This window comes from Anolis carolinensis, chromosome 6 (genome assembly GCF_035594765.1).
Source record: "Anolis carolinensis isolate JA03-04 chromosome 6, rAnoCar3.1.pri, whole genome shotgun sequence".
Lineage (NCBI taxonomy): Eukaryota > Metazoa > Chordata > Lepidosauria > Squamata > Dactyloidae > Anolis > Anolis carolinensis.
This window is the reverse complement of record NC_085846.1, coordinates 105,625,290-105,639,646: the sequence shown is the minus strand read 5'-3', so window position 1 is coordinate 105,639,646 and position 14,357 is coordinate 105,625,290. Positions and strand designations below refer to the sequence as shown.

General features: G+C 40.4%; 1 long non-coding RNA gene across 1 annotated transcript; it reads left to right on the top strand.

Moving 5' to 3' along the window:
- Positions 1-7,495: 7,495 nt before the first annotated feature.
- On the top strand, positions 7,496-13,964 carry LOC134292569 (uncharacterized). Its single transcript, XR_009999810.1, has 3 exons — positions 7,496-8,489; positions 8,891-8,958; positions 9,991-13,964. It is a non-coding gene; the product is annotated as an uncharacterized LOC134292569 (long non-coding RNA).
- Positions 13,965-14,357: the final 393 nt, after the last annotated feature.

Genomic DNA, 14,357 nt, shown 5'->3' with positions numbered 1-14,357 from the left:
GACAGAGACGAGACGCAGGCACGGGATGGCCTCAAACTCATGACCTCTTGGTCAGAGTGATTTGTTGCAGCTGGCTTGCTTTCCAGCCTGTGCCACAGCCCGGCCATTTTTGTAGTCAATGTTTTCAATATATCATTATATTTTGGTGCTAAATTTGTAAATACAGTAATTGCAACATAACATTACTGCGTATTGAACTACTTTTTCTGTCAAATTTGTTGTATAACATGATGTTTTGGTGCTTAATTTGTAAAATCATAACCTATTTTGATGTTTAATAGGTTTTTCCTTAATCCCTCCTTATTATCCAAGATATTCGCTTATCCAAGCTTCTGCCGGCCCGTTTAGCTTGGATAAGTGAGACTCTACTGTAATTACTATATAGTATTACTGCGTATTGAACTACTTTTTCTGTCAAATTTGTTGTACAACATGATGTTTTGGTGCTTAATTTGTAAAATCATAACCTAATTTGATGTTTAATAGACTTTTCCTTAATCCCTCCTTATTATCCAACATATTCGCTTATCCAACATTCTGCCGACCCGTTTATGTTGGATAAGTCAGACTCTACTGTATATCCAGTTCCTTAATAGAATACATTGTAATGATGATTAGATTATATTCATATTTATATGAAACCAATGGACACTCATAAAGCCTCCTAACTCCCAGATCCAACCCTTTAGGTATATTATCTGACAATCCAGTCCTATATATGTCCTCACAATGTCTCATGTAGGCTAGATCTACAGTGCTATATAATCAGAATGCAGATTAACCCAAATGAACTGGATTATGTGGAAGTATAGACGCAAAGAATCCAGTTCAATGCATAAAATCTGTATTCTGAAACTGGATTATATGGTAGTGTAGATCCAGTCTGAGTTCAGGCAAATATGCATCCTTATCTTTTGCCTGGTGATAACAATAAAAACTGGAGGTGGATTGCCAGATGTTTTGTCCTCAAGCTGTTTCCTAGACAAAAGGATTGATCTTGGTCCTTCATCCAGTGATGCTCAAGCAGAGAACTTTGTTATTGTGGCAAGCTCTGTCTCCTGGCAAACTCTGTCTTAACTCAGTAGGACCCATATGTGGACTCAACTGGTTGCAGTGAGAGCACCAGGAGGGTGCAGTGGTTGACTAATGGCTGCTATTTTAATTTAATGTTCCAAAGAGCAGTCCTGCTCCGTGGTGTGGTGGGAAACCAATGAGAACTTGGAAACGTTGCTGCTGGAGCCTGTAACTCCCAACATCCCAAGCTTGCTGTACTGGGGGATTCTGAGAGTTGTCAAAAAAAGTTCCAAGAGCTGGAGAATGTAAATGTCGGTTCCCACCGGAAGCCTACGGGGCCTACTGAGATGTGGAATATTAAATATTAATTCACATAGTGGAGGGAAAGGTTTTTAAGCTGAGGCCTGTTGAGGATGCTGGGCCAGGGATGAAGCTACAGAAGGAGGGACAAAATAAAGGAATTGCCTCCTTCCTTGAGAGCTCTACATCCTCGCCATGAAATGTCTCCCGAGTCTCCAAAATGTCTTGCTTTGCAGTAACTTAAAAGTTCAGTGGAGTTTTTAGAAATAAAAAAAGAACAAGCGAAGTTGGAAAGGAAATCCAAACACAAGACTTCAAGGCATTAATGATTTTCAGTGCCCTGCTCTGCAAATGCTAAACTGCAGAGCAGAAGAATAAAATCTTCATTGGAGGAGTCAGAATTTTTCATTTAGGAAAAGAAATACCCTCATTTTGACACACGAGACACACATGCTGTAGATACACTCCTGACAACTTCCTGAGCTTGTTATGTGTCTGCTCCCTTGCCCCTAAGTATGATTCAAATCCTGGCAAATACTTCATTGGGCCCTTGAATGTGTTCTCAGCCACTCATTTTGGCTAGCTGTTTTCATTAGCCCAAGTGTGCCTGTAGCAATGGGCTGCTCCATGGCTTTCTTAAGAGCAACAAACCATGACGCAGCAGCTCATCCATCCACCCAAGTTGTCTGAAAGCAGTTTTTCTACCTCAGGGCTTTTATCCCATGCCAGCAAAAGTTTTGCCTGCTTAATTTCTCCATGACAAGCTGCTATCAAAGGCAAGAAAAGAAAACATTTTTAAAAAGTTCAATAAGGTAATAGTAGCTGCTGAGTAGAGGAAAGACCCTCTACCCAGTAGAAATCCCCATCCCCACGGTTTTCCTCCCCAGTCTCCTCCCCCGACAGGTCATTTCTATGCGCCAGGAGGCCTGCCGGAGGAGTATATGGGTGGACCAGTAAGTTTTTTAAAAACTTTTAAAGCTGGTAGGGATGGTTGGGGAAGGGGATCAGTGGCCTCTCGGTTCTCTGGGCTCATTGAGCCCAAAGAAGCAAAAAGGCTGTGTGGACTGACCTCCTGGGAATATCTGGGAATCAGTCCCCATAGGCTCAATACCCCATTAGACCCGGGCCTTTCAGGAAGACCCGGGTCCATTGGGTTATCTAATTAATTTGGGACAAAGTAGAGTTACCTGCTTGGTCACAAATTAATTCTCTTTTACCAGAGGCATCATTTGGATGCCTACGGTAAAAGTCCAACAGGCCCTGCATTTTGGGCGCTGTCTTGAGGGCCCTAAGGTCATGTTGGTTTGATATACTATGGCTTTCTCTATTCTTAGTAGAGGGTAGGAATGATATGGCCCTCTGGTTGTTAGTAGATTTACAACTCCCACAGAAGATTTAGCAGATGCCTTTTCTTCTCCTTCCTTCTCCTCCTGCACCTTCCCATGTCCTAGTCCATGACCTAAACAAGCTTGTGAAAGTTGACACTAGGGGCGCATCTCTACTGATACATTCATCCTCTCCATGATGGTTGCATGACCCATGGACTGATTCAGATTAACACAGGATAAGGCTGGTTAACACAGGGTTGAACAGAAGTTGTGGATTGCTTCAATCCCCCCCCCCAAAAAATATGGAGTAAGCCATGGCTTCAGGCCTGTGTAAGCAGCAGTACAATTTCCTATTTGGGGAGCAGCTACAGCTCTCTACACTAACATTCTACTTTCTCAGAGCTTTGGGGAGGGGCACCTACATTGCCCCATGGATCTGGCATTTGTGATGTCCATTGGGCATGAAAATGGTGCTGGTGGACACTACTCATGAGCAATATCACGTTTGCATTCATATGAACAGATTCTATAGTGCCTTGGATAATATGGAGTGTCGGATAAGCGGAACTCGGATAAGCGGGACTCTACTGTATATTGTCATATTGTTTTTAATTCACAGATTGTGTTTTAACCAGCCTCATTATAATTCTATTCTGAATTTTACTAGGTCCCTCTTATCTGGGTATTTTAATCTAATGATTCTATCTTTATATTGCTGCTGCAGTCCCCCCACCTATGAAGTTTGACTGAATTGTATTGGAGGTTGTTTGATATTATTACTGTTGTATTAACTTTTGTTTTATTGCCTTATTGTGTTTTAACCTGCTAATGTATTTGTGTTGTTACTCTTGTAACAATGTGAGCCACCCTGAGTCACCACGGGGAGATGGTCGTGGGGTATAAATAAAGTTTTTTATATTATTATTATTCCTCTTTTATAAAATACAAAAGAAAACCATAAATGATATTGTTCATGTGATACCCATGCCAAATCCACCTTGATGTGCACTCACAGCAGCCAAATGACTTTCGTCCGACATAGCGCTTTCCCTGTGGATCTGCACAGTTTGCCTTCACAGATTTGCATAGTGAAAAGACCAATTTGCATATGAAACCACAAGTTTCCAGCCTCACATTAATAGCCGCTTAATTTTTGCTCCATTTCATCCTGTTTCATGGTCTATGCCTTTTTGTCACAGAGGAAACAGGCATTGTCATTTGTCTTTTTAAAAAAAGCAGGGAAGGAAACATGCATTTTTGAGTCTGTCTGAAACAAAGTTCTTTTTAAAGGAAGAACAGACTCCAATCCACTTGTGTTCAAGTATACAGCAACTAGGACTGTGTGTGTAGGTTTGTGTTCATTTACAAGTTAGTGAATATTTCTCATCAGCAACAGATAGATAAGTAGTACAGTTAAATTTTCTGTGTGATCATACTTGACATTTACATCATGGTTTCATGTGTTAAACACAGATAAAATGCAATATGTATAGCTGCACTTCTTACAAAGACTCACAGATAGAAGGAACCAGTTATCCCAATGCTAGAAGAATGATGGATGAAGAACTGTGAAATAGCAGAAATTGACAAATTGTCTATATTCTTTTTTCCTTCCATTTTCCCCAGCATCATTATCTTCTCCAAGGTATTCTGCCTTCTCATTATGTGTCCAAAGTACTTCATCTTTGCCTTTAATATCCTTCCCTCCAGTGAGCAGTTGGACATTATTTCCTGGAGTATGGACTGGTTTGATCTTCTCGCAGTCCAAGACACTCTCAGAATTTTCCTCCAACACCACATTCAAAAGCATCTATCTTCCTTCACTCAGCCTTCCTTATGGTCCAGCTCTCACATCCATAGGTTACTACAGGGAATACCATTGCTTTAACTATGTGGACCTTCATTGCCAGTGTGTTGTCTCTACTTTTCTCTATTTTATTGAGGTTGGCCATTGCTCTCCTCCCAAGAAGTAAACATCTTCTGATTTCCTGGCTACAGTATGAGTCTACAGTAATCTCTGCGCCTATAGATCCAAAGTCTGTCACTCCACATTTTCTCCCTCTATTTGACAGTTATCAGTCAGTCTGGTTGCCATAATCTTGATTTTCTTGGTGTTTAACTGCAGCCCGGCTTTCGCACTTTCTTCTTTCACCTTGGTGATAAGGTTCCTCAGCCCTTCCTCACTTTCAGCCATCAGAGTGGTATCATCTGCATATCTAAGGTTGTTAATGTTTCTTTCAGCAATTTTAACTCCAGCCTTGGATTCCTCAAGCCCCGCATGTCACATGATGTATTCTGCATACAAGTGGATGACAAATAAATTGTTAATTAACTAAGAAAGACTGGAACATGTTCATTACATTTTCACCACATTAATAGGGCAGTATGTAGTTGTGTAGGGGCCCCTGGTGGCACAGTGCGTTAAAGCACTGAGCTGCTGAACTTGCGGACCAAAAGGTCCCAGGTTCAAATCCTGGAAGCGGAATGAGTACCCGCTGTTAGCCCCAGCTCCTGCCAACCTAGCTGCTCGAAAACATGCAAATGTGAGTAGATCAATAGGTACTGCTCTGGTGGGAAGGTAACGGCGCTTCATGCAGTCATGCCAGCCACATGACCTTGGAGACGTCTATGGACAATGCTGGCTCTTTGGCTTAGAAATGGAGATGAGCACCAACCCCCAGAGTCGGTCACGACTGGACTTAACGTCAGGGGAAATCTTTACATTTACCTTTATGTAGTTGTGTAATCCTAATAATTTTATATATCTAAATTGTCTTATTTTGTAGTTTTCTCAAATAATTTTTTAAAACTAAATACAAAATGAAAATGCCAATACCTTATTTAAGATGCTGCTTTGCTCCAAGTCTCCCTCCCTTTGGAACTCAACCAATAAGTGGAGTCCCTTTTTAAAGGTCTTTTCCCCAGCCAATGGCCGAAATCTGTACTTGTAAGGGTTAAGGAAACTTGCATAGTTAATAAAATATCGTGTTTGTTTTGATCAAGCTCTTTTTAAAAAAAGAGAATAATTGTGGCTTCTTCCCACTACCGGACAGCACTCTGAGAAGTGAGAATTTCTATTTAGAAATTATCAGAAGCAGTGAATGTACTGTGTGTGACATTTAGTTTTTCCCTTTGCCTGGCACAGAGGGGAATGTAGAACCTGAAAGTCTTTAGTAGCTCTTCAAAGGAGCTTTCATTTTTCATGTATGCAAGGTGTCCCACCGTGCACCCTACAATGAACAAGCCGTCCATGACCACCCCTTCAATCTTCCAAGCGGTAACGTCAGAGGTATTGCACTCTCATACCACTGCCATTCCTCTCTCGTTGACCTATAACTTGCCAATATTACAGAAGCTCATCACACCTCTCAGTGGCCTCTTTGGGCAACCATTTCCTACACAGACACTGAATTTATATAAAAGGCTTTCATAAAAAAACAAGTCTGGTTGCAGAGACCCATTTCGTAACATTAATTCTCTCTCTCGCCGACTGCCACATCAATTCGGTACTTTATAAACTATTTCAGGGATCCGATTTATCAGGCCTGACAGAGCCTTGCTCCGAAATAAACAGCCACTGCCTCAGCCGAGCTCGCTCAGTGGCTCCTATTTATCATTATTTAATTCAAGGGCCTAAAATTCTCTGACATTATTAATAGTAAGATGAATCGCTGGAAAACTACAGAATCTGTGACCAACCAGGCTGAAATAATCCATTTGGGGGAAAATGTCTACTTGGAATTGCATTCCCCGACGGGTAGGCTTTCTATCATTAGCAACTCCGTATGCATGGGTGGTAAAGTACTGAAGCGTCAAGTCCCCGTAGAGTTGCAGACTTCAAGTACAATTCTTTCCACACCAAAAGAAGAGGAGGGAGGTGATGGGGAGGATGAAAAAAAAGGCAGGGAACGGAGTAAAAAAAAAATCGGTCCTAATGCCTCTGTCAGTAGAATTCCAATGTGCTAATTTGATCCTTTCTTCTCCTTTTTATTTTTTAGATACATGATTAACTTTAACTTGTTTGAGGTTGAACTTTGGGTGCTAGCTGGACCTGCAAATCCATTAGTTCATTATGAGGACTATATTACTTAGCCACCTTGATGAAAGATAATCAGCTGCCTAGGATGTGTATGAGCACTTGCCACTATAATTTGGCACCTCATTAGCGGCATGTTTCTCCCACCCACCCTTCATCCCTTCCTCCCCCTCTGTTTTATTCAAATGAAAGGGATTCGATGGAGGGAAAGCTTTTTGCAAAGGCTCCAAGCATTTTTATTTATAATGAATGCATGCCCTCGTTTCTCCGCAGCTCATCACTGACAAGCTCCATAATGAAAGATCATAAGGTTGGGATTCAACTCTGACATCTTCTGGGTGCCTCCTTCCCTGCCTGCCTGAAGCTGAACAACTGGATAAGGTATGTGAGACATAGACATGTGACTCATCTGGTTGACATCCTTTGATCAGTGAGTGCATCTATGCTGTAGAATCAATGCAATTTGACATGACTTTAACTGCTATGGAGCTGTAGATTTACAAGGTCTTTAGCCTTCACTGCCAAAGAGTGCTGGAGGCTCACCAAGCTACAGCTCTCATGATTCCATAGCATTGAGCCATGGCAGTTAAAGCAATGTCAAACTGCATTAATTCTACTGTATAGATGCATCCAATGTCATATTAGAGTTGAGACCCTCTTCACTTGTTGCAAAATGCAAAATTACAGTTGTGTGGCAGGAATTTGTATTCCAAAATATGGAAAAAAAATCAGATATCCAGAACACTTCTGATCTCAAGGATTTCAGTTGAGGGATACTCAAAAGTTGGCTGTCCAAAGCTGTGTGTATCTACATTGTAGAATCAATGCAGTTTGACACCACTTTAGCTGTCATGGCTCACTCCATCTTCCAGATCTGGTCACCTCTGAGTCATCTCTCGATAACAAAGGAACAACCTTGACAGACAGTTACACAAATGAGATTCTGTAACTGGAAATTCCTTCTCAGCCTTGATTCCACCTGCCTCCTTTCTAGTAGCCTGGCAGCTAACCTCAGTCGAAAGACAGGTTGGTACAAAGATGAACACAAGTGCCAAAATTCTGTTGATCTCTTATGGGCATATCAGATCTGTACAGAAATGATTGGGCAATATTTTTTGTCTGACATTTGGATTCAGTTCAAAGTTGTGGAAACAAAAGTCTGCATGTGGCACCACTGTGCATGAGATATACACATATTGGTGCACACATGCATTGGATTACATATCTAGATCCACATTCAATTATACAACACATTCATTCAACACACAAAGTGTGTAGCACAACCAGTGTATAACTCCACATTGCAGATTTATGATATACAGCCCTGGGAAGGGATCTTAGTCAAGGTATTTCTTTGCTCACCAGGATCATAAGCCAGTGGGGACTTCATATGAAAGCACCAACACCTTGAAAGTGACTTTGAATACTGGGTATCTGACAATATTTATGCTACCAAACAGGAGATGTGTCTGGTGGTCAGATTATGACTGAGGATAAAGACCACCTTTGCCTTTTAATCCAGCCCTTAGGCAGGTCTCAAAACCCATCTCTGGTTATCTTTACAGCTGTAAAGCATATCAGACAAGTGCATGGGCAAGGGGAATGGGCTGAGAAACCACTGATCTTGCTTGTATTTACCTGTCTTATTCCTTCCTTTAATCCCTTTATGTTCAGAAAGATGCCCTCAAGGTAGTAAAAATGCATGCTTTATGCAAGCCAGTTTTTAAAGGAGCGTAATCTTCAGAGTGATTTGCTGTAATAAAACCAGCCTGAGAAGATGAGGGGCTCAATTGGATGTAACAGGAGAGAATGTAAGTTCTTCCAAACACTCAATGAATGTTGGCATTGTGTCTGATATACTTAAGGTACTGAATACTTAGATGGAGCCTGCGGCTTGGCACCTGGACCAACCACTCCAGTGATGCTTCCTTATATAGTTTTTGTGTGTGTGTGTGTGTACATTTTTTTAAAGGTAATATATCAGTGCACCCCCTCCCCAATCCTCTTTTAAAAAATGATTTCATACTAGGGATCTTTTTTGTCCCATCTTATATATGCATCAATTTTATAAAATAGAAAAAGTGTTATACATCCTACAAGTATTCTCCTAATATTTGTATGCAATGTTATTGAGTATGTACATTTTTGTAAGTGTTTTTTCCACAACATTTCCCCCACCTAATATTCACATTTTTGTGCATGCAACCTGCAGCTGAAAAGGAAATATCAAACAACACTGTGTTCTGGTTTACATATATCAGCTGAATAACCGCAAATTTGGTAAGTTCTTACAAAATATGAACTGAATGATATTCTCTCATGTTTAAATTCACATAGCCTGGAAACATTTTAGCCTTAGCTTTATCTTAACTAAAGTAAATCCAGTGCATTGGTGGAGTTTGCTTACATGTTTACTGACCATTCAACAACTGATTGAACTTGTCTACTTTATTTGGAACTAACCAATAGGATTTTGACCCATGGTTTTATCAAATGGTTCCCGCCTTTGAGTCCCTAGATGTTAATGAATTATGACTCCCACAATCCTTAAAACACTGGCCATTTTGGCTGGTGTTCTGGAAGTTTAAGTACAATCATCTTCAGCCCATTGAGAATAGGATAGTACATAGGATTGCCAGACTGAATATAAGCCAGAGCTCCTTTGTCTTTAATAGTTAGCAGATCCTAGAGTGGGAAGGTGCAGAGTAAAGTTCTTTCCTCACTCTTAGCTCACATTTAGTAAATGCATCATCTCCATAACATGGTTATTTACTGCTCAATGGAAAGAAAGTAGGACACAATGAAGATGCACACAGGAATAATCTTACAGCCCAGTGGTTCCCAAACTTTGATCCTTCAAGAGTTTTGGACTTCAGCACCCAGGATTTCTAGGCATTGGCTATGGTGGTTGGGGCTTCTGGGAGTTGAAGTCCAAATTACCTGGGAAACAAGGATTTGGGGATCATTACTATAGCTGGATGCACATAACTGACCTATTCTCTAGAACAGGCATGGGCAAACTTCACCGCTCCGGGTGTTTTGGACTTCAACTTCCACAAATCCTAACAGTCGGTAAACTGGCTGCAATTTCTGAAAGTTTAAATTTAAAGGACCTGAAACTTGCCCATGCATGCTCTAGGAACATCAGAGGACCTCAGCCATCCTACCATTGTGTTGGGAGATGCAGAAGCTAAAATGTGGACTGAGGGTTAGAGAGTCAATGGTGCACAGCACTGTTTGATAGAATGTGGATCTTCAAGCTCCAGAATGTGTTCCCTATTAATGTTTCCTGTTCAACCTGACAACCTCTAGTGAAGTACCAGACATTATATGCAGATATGATATCTGAAGATGCAGGAAAGTGGAGCAAGTCTACAGTGGAAAATATACAACAAAGCATCAAGTTTGGATATTTGCCATGGCTCTGAGGTGACTGTGAGTCCGAAATGGCAGAACTGGAAACTCACTACCATCACCTTTGACTTCCAGCATTCCAGCCAAATAAAATATAGCCTTAGGATTTTCTCAAAGCAAAAACAGGTATGTTTCTATCCACCTTTATCAACAACATGAGTCTCTCCTACCAGTTCTATACATTTTGTATGACCTGGTCTATAAACGAGGCTCTCTTTTCATCCTCTATATTTATGGGTAAATTTATCACTTCTTTCACTGCATCATATGTATTTGTTGCTTTTTCCACCCAATATACCCTTAAAATACTGCATAGAAAGAATGGGAAAGCAATATCAAAATGCAACCCAGAGGAATGTGCCAATTAAAGGCAAATATTGAAGATCATTAAACCAATATCAGTCTTATCAAAATATGGCAACTATTTTTTTTCTTCTTTTACAGATCTGGAGTGTAAAGTGTACAGTATATATGTGTGCATTTTTCTTCTGTACCAGAACCAAAACAGAAATTGTGTCAGTGTCAGGCCTTCAATTCTGCATTTAGTAGGATTACAGAAAAGCAATTCATGGCACTCTGCTTAAATCCATACCAAGAGGATGGCCAATTTAGATTGTCAGGTACTCGAGTATTTTTTTATTAAAAAAAACAATCCTTATAGCTGAAAAAGCAATAAAAAATGCCTTTCAAGTATATGATAAACAACAGGAAGTTATTTACCTATGGAACGGTGGGATTATAAGATGAATATTTTGGAAAGATCACATGCATATTTTTGTAAAAGCAAAATCAATTTTCCTCACTTGAATAAGGGGAAAACAATTGGACCTATATTAGTAGTTATGATTATGGGTGTATCTACACTATGAAATTAGTGCAGTTTGATGCCACTTTAGCTACATTAACTCAATGCTATGGAATCCTGGGATTTATAGTTTGATGAGGAACCAGACCTCTTTGATAGAGAGGGCTAAAGACCCCCACGGCTCCATAGTGTTACGGATTGATGATGTTGATAAATAGAAGCTCTTACATGTGCCCGTAATCCAGAGTCACCCACAGAATAACATGCCACTCAGCTTTGCAGAACAAAAATACAGGAACTTTACTGATTCCAAGAGATCAAAAACAGTAGTATTTACAATGGTCCCTTTGATCACTTACAGAAGTCCACAGTCAAATGGTTATTTCTCAGTCCATAAATCTGCTTCAGAGAAGAATACAGTCCTGGTTCTTCTCCCTCTTTTCTCAGCAGCAAGGCCTCTTTGAGTATACATTGCTCTCTTCACCAGCAGTACTCCAGTCAGCACTGAAAACTTGTCCAGACTGGTTCCGCAGCAGCAGAACAGAAACAGTTTCAAATCAAATCAAGCCCAAGGTCTTTGCAGGCTCAGCCAACTGGTTTCATGCACTTCATTTTCTAGTTAACACACACACAGCACAGTACCTTTGCAAACCATGACACAACACTTGGCAATGGCAGTTAAAGTAGTGTCAAACTGTATTACTACTACACTGTAGAAAATGAACCCAAGGAAACCGGATTCCTCTAAAAGGTAGATTTGAGAAGAACATTTCTCAACAATGTGGGGATGAGGAAATAACATCAAAAGAATGCCTTCATCAAATTATCTCCTGTTTCAAGTACAATGTTCTCTCTGCTGAGGAAAAAAATGCTTTCACTAGTGCTAAATGAAATCATAATGTGTAATGGAATGAATGCAAGGCAATTATTATTTTTTTCTCCCACGTACCTTAATATTTTCTAGCCTGTCCTATTAACTGATGACTTTGCAAAGAAATGAGGCTAAGATTGGATCATGTATTCAAAGCACTGGGAATTTCTTGAGCTGCATCTTTTCTTTAAAATCCCTTCCTCTATATGGCTATGAAAGGGAGCAGAAAGCACATCAATCATTAATGTGTCTAGTTACCCTATAACATATGAAACATGGGCAACTGTAAGTGGAGATGGGGGCATTTTCCCTGCACCTACCCACAGGCTGTTGGGCCGCTTTCAACAAAATTATAAGTGACATCACATCACTTCTGCTTCTGGAAGCCAGCCAAAAGATTTATGTTGGAGGTGAATCTTCGAGGGCAGGTGAGGACAAGGGGAATCGGACCTCCAATCTTTTTGTGACAGTCTGGGTGATTATTGTGTGTGTTTGGCTTTTCTCCCATTCTCCTCTATTCCTTCTTCACTGATTTCCTGCATACCAAAAAGAGACATCAGAAGTTTACTACAAGGTGAAAGAGGGATGCTCCTACAGCAGTTCAGTCAGTCCATGCACTGCTCCATTCATCCGACCATTTTTGCACTCATGAATGCACAGGAAATACAGGAAAATAACCTGTATTTACTGTGCAGTCTTTTTTGGATGTCTCGGTGATGTTCTGCAGCTTCCAATTATCATCACAGAGTAGACTGGGTTAACCTGGTTTAGCCTCACATTAAGAAAAGTTGAGGAATGCTCTGGAGTTTGGCTGAAATTCTGGAACAATTCCATGGCTTCAGCACTGTGTGGACAGAAGGTTTTGATTTGGACTGGTCTGCTGTCCATGTGGGACACTGCCAACATCCCCTTTTCCTTGTGCTCATCGGCTCAGGGAATGTGGTACGAAGCAGGTGTGTGTTCTCATCATCACCACTGAGGGGAAAAGACAAGATCCCGAATTGCAAAGATATATCAATAAATAGCAAAATCATAACAAATATTAAAAGTACACACATATGGACTATGAGGAAGAAAAACACTGGGAGACTGGGAGGAAACGTTATATTTTAATATATGGTACGAAGAACTCTTAACCCAGCAAAGAAGAAGAAAGGAAGTACAAATTCTATTATTTATTTAATTTTTCCTCCTTTACTCCCTTTCACTTTTTCCACTGTTTTCCCCCAATTCACTCTTTCTTTTTATGTTTACCTATATAAAATTTAAATAAAAATATTTAAAAAAATTGCAAAATCAGGATTGTCCATACCATCATATTTCCAATAGCCATGTTGCCTTGTGAAAACTGGACAGTAAAGAAAGCTGATATGAAGAAAATCAATTGATTTGAAATGGGGTGCTGAATGAGAGTTTTACCAATATTAGAGAAATAAATGGGCCTTGATTCAAATCAAACCAAAACACTCAAGAGAAGTCAAGATGACTAAAGTTTAAATGTGGACACACCATAAGTAAAAAAGGTAGCAATCAGAAAAAGGGAGACCACATTGCAGGTAGACTCAGTCAAGGAGGCCGCAACCTTGAGTTTGGACAAACATGTACAGAACAAGATAATTTGAAGGTCTGTCATGAATACAGTTGTTATAAGTTGGATTTGACTTGATGGTAGTTAGGAAAACATGAAATGCACATTGAAGGCAATACACTGCATAGTTGGAAAACTGATATGTATTTGGAAGAAAGATACAAGAGGCAGATGCATGCTATACATATGACTTTATTAAGAATATATGGAAAAATCTCTGTTAAAAAATTCCACAGATTTAGGGTGCAAGTAAGAAATAATGCATACATTGTGCTCATCTTCCACCCCTCCTCCTCCTCTTCCTATTTTTCCTCCTCCATTTTCCTTTTCTTTGGTTGCATTCTACATCTGGTAGAGCCCCAAGCAGTAGGTTGGGACAAACAACCAAAGTTTTCAAAACCTAAAAGCAGTATCTTGTATATAAACCAGTGGTCTCAACCTGTGGGTCCCCAGGTGTTTTGGCCTACAACTCCCAGAAATCCCAGCCAGTTTACCCGCTGTTAGGATTTCTGTGAGTTGAAGGCCAAAACCTGGGCACCCACAGGTTGAGAACCACTGATATAAACCAACCAGACACCAGCACATATCTTGAGAGATGGGGGTGATGCTGGGATGAGAATCATTCAGCTGTCCAGATGTGGATTTTAATTTCCAGTTGCATCTATTGGCCAGCATTACCAATGATAAAATTTACCAATGATGGGAGCTGAGATCCAACTACATGATTCCTACTTCTGGTTTGAAAGGTACCCTGCAACCAACCCCATTGAGAGCCTAGCTCCTACAGTTCTGCATCAATGAAGGGTCTTCAGGCACAGACCCGTGTAGAGTATGTTGGCCATCCATTCCCTTTACAAGCGTTCTTAAAAGAGACAACAGTCGCACGCATTGTGCTTTCAATTCAGCCATTGCCTGTCTGAAATTGCCTCAACCAGTTGACTATGCTCTTCTTTGGGAAGACTTTAACAACATCCATTTTCAAGAGAGGCTTTTGCTCTTAA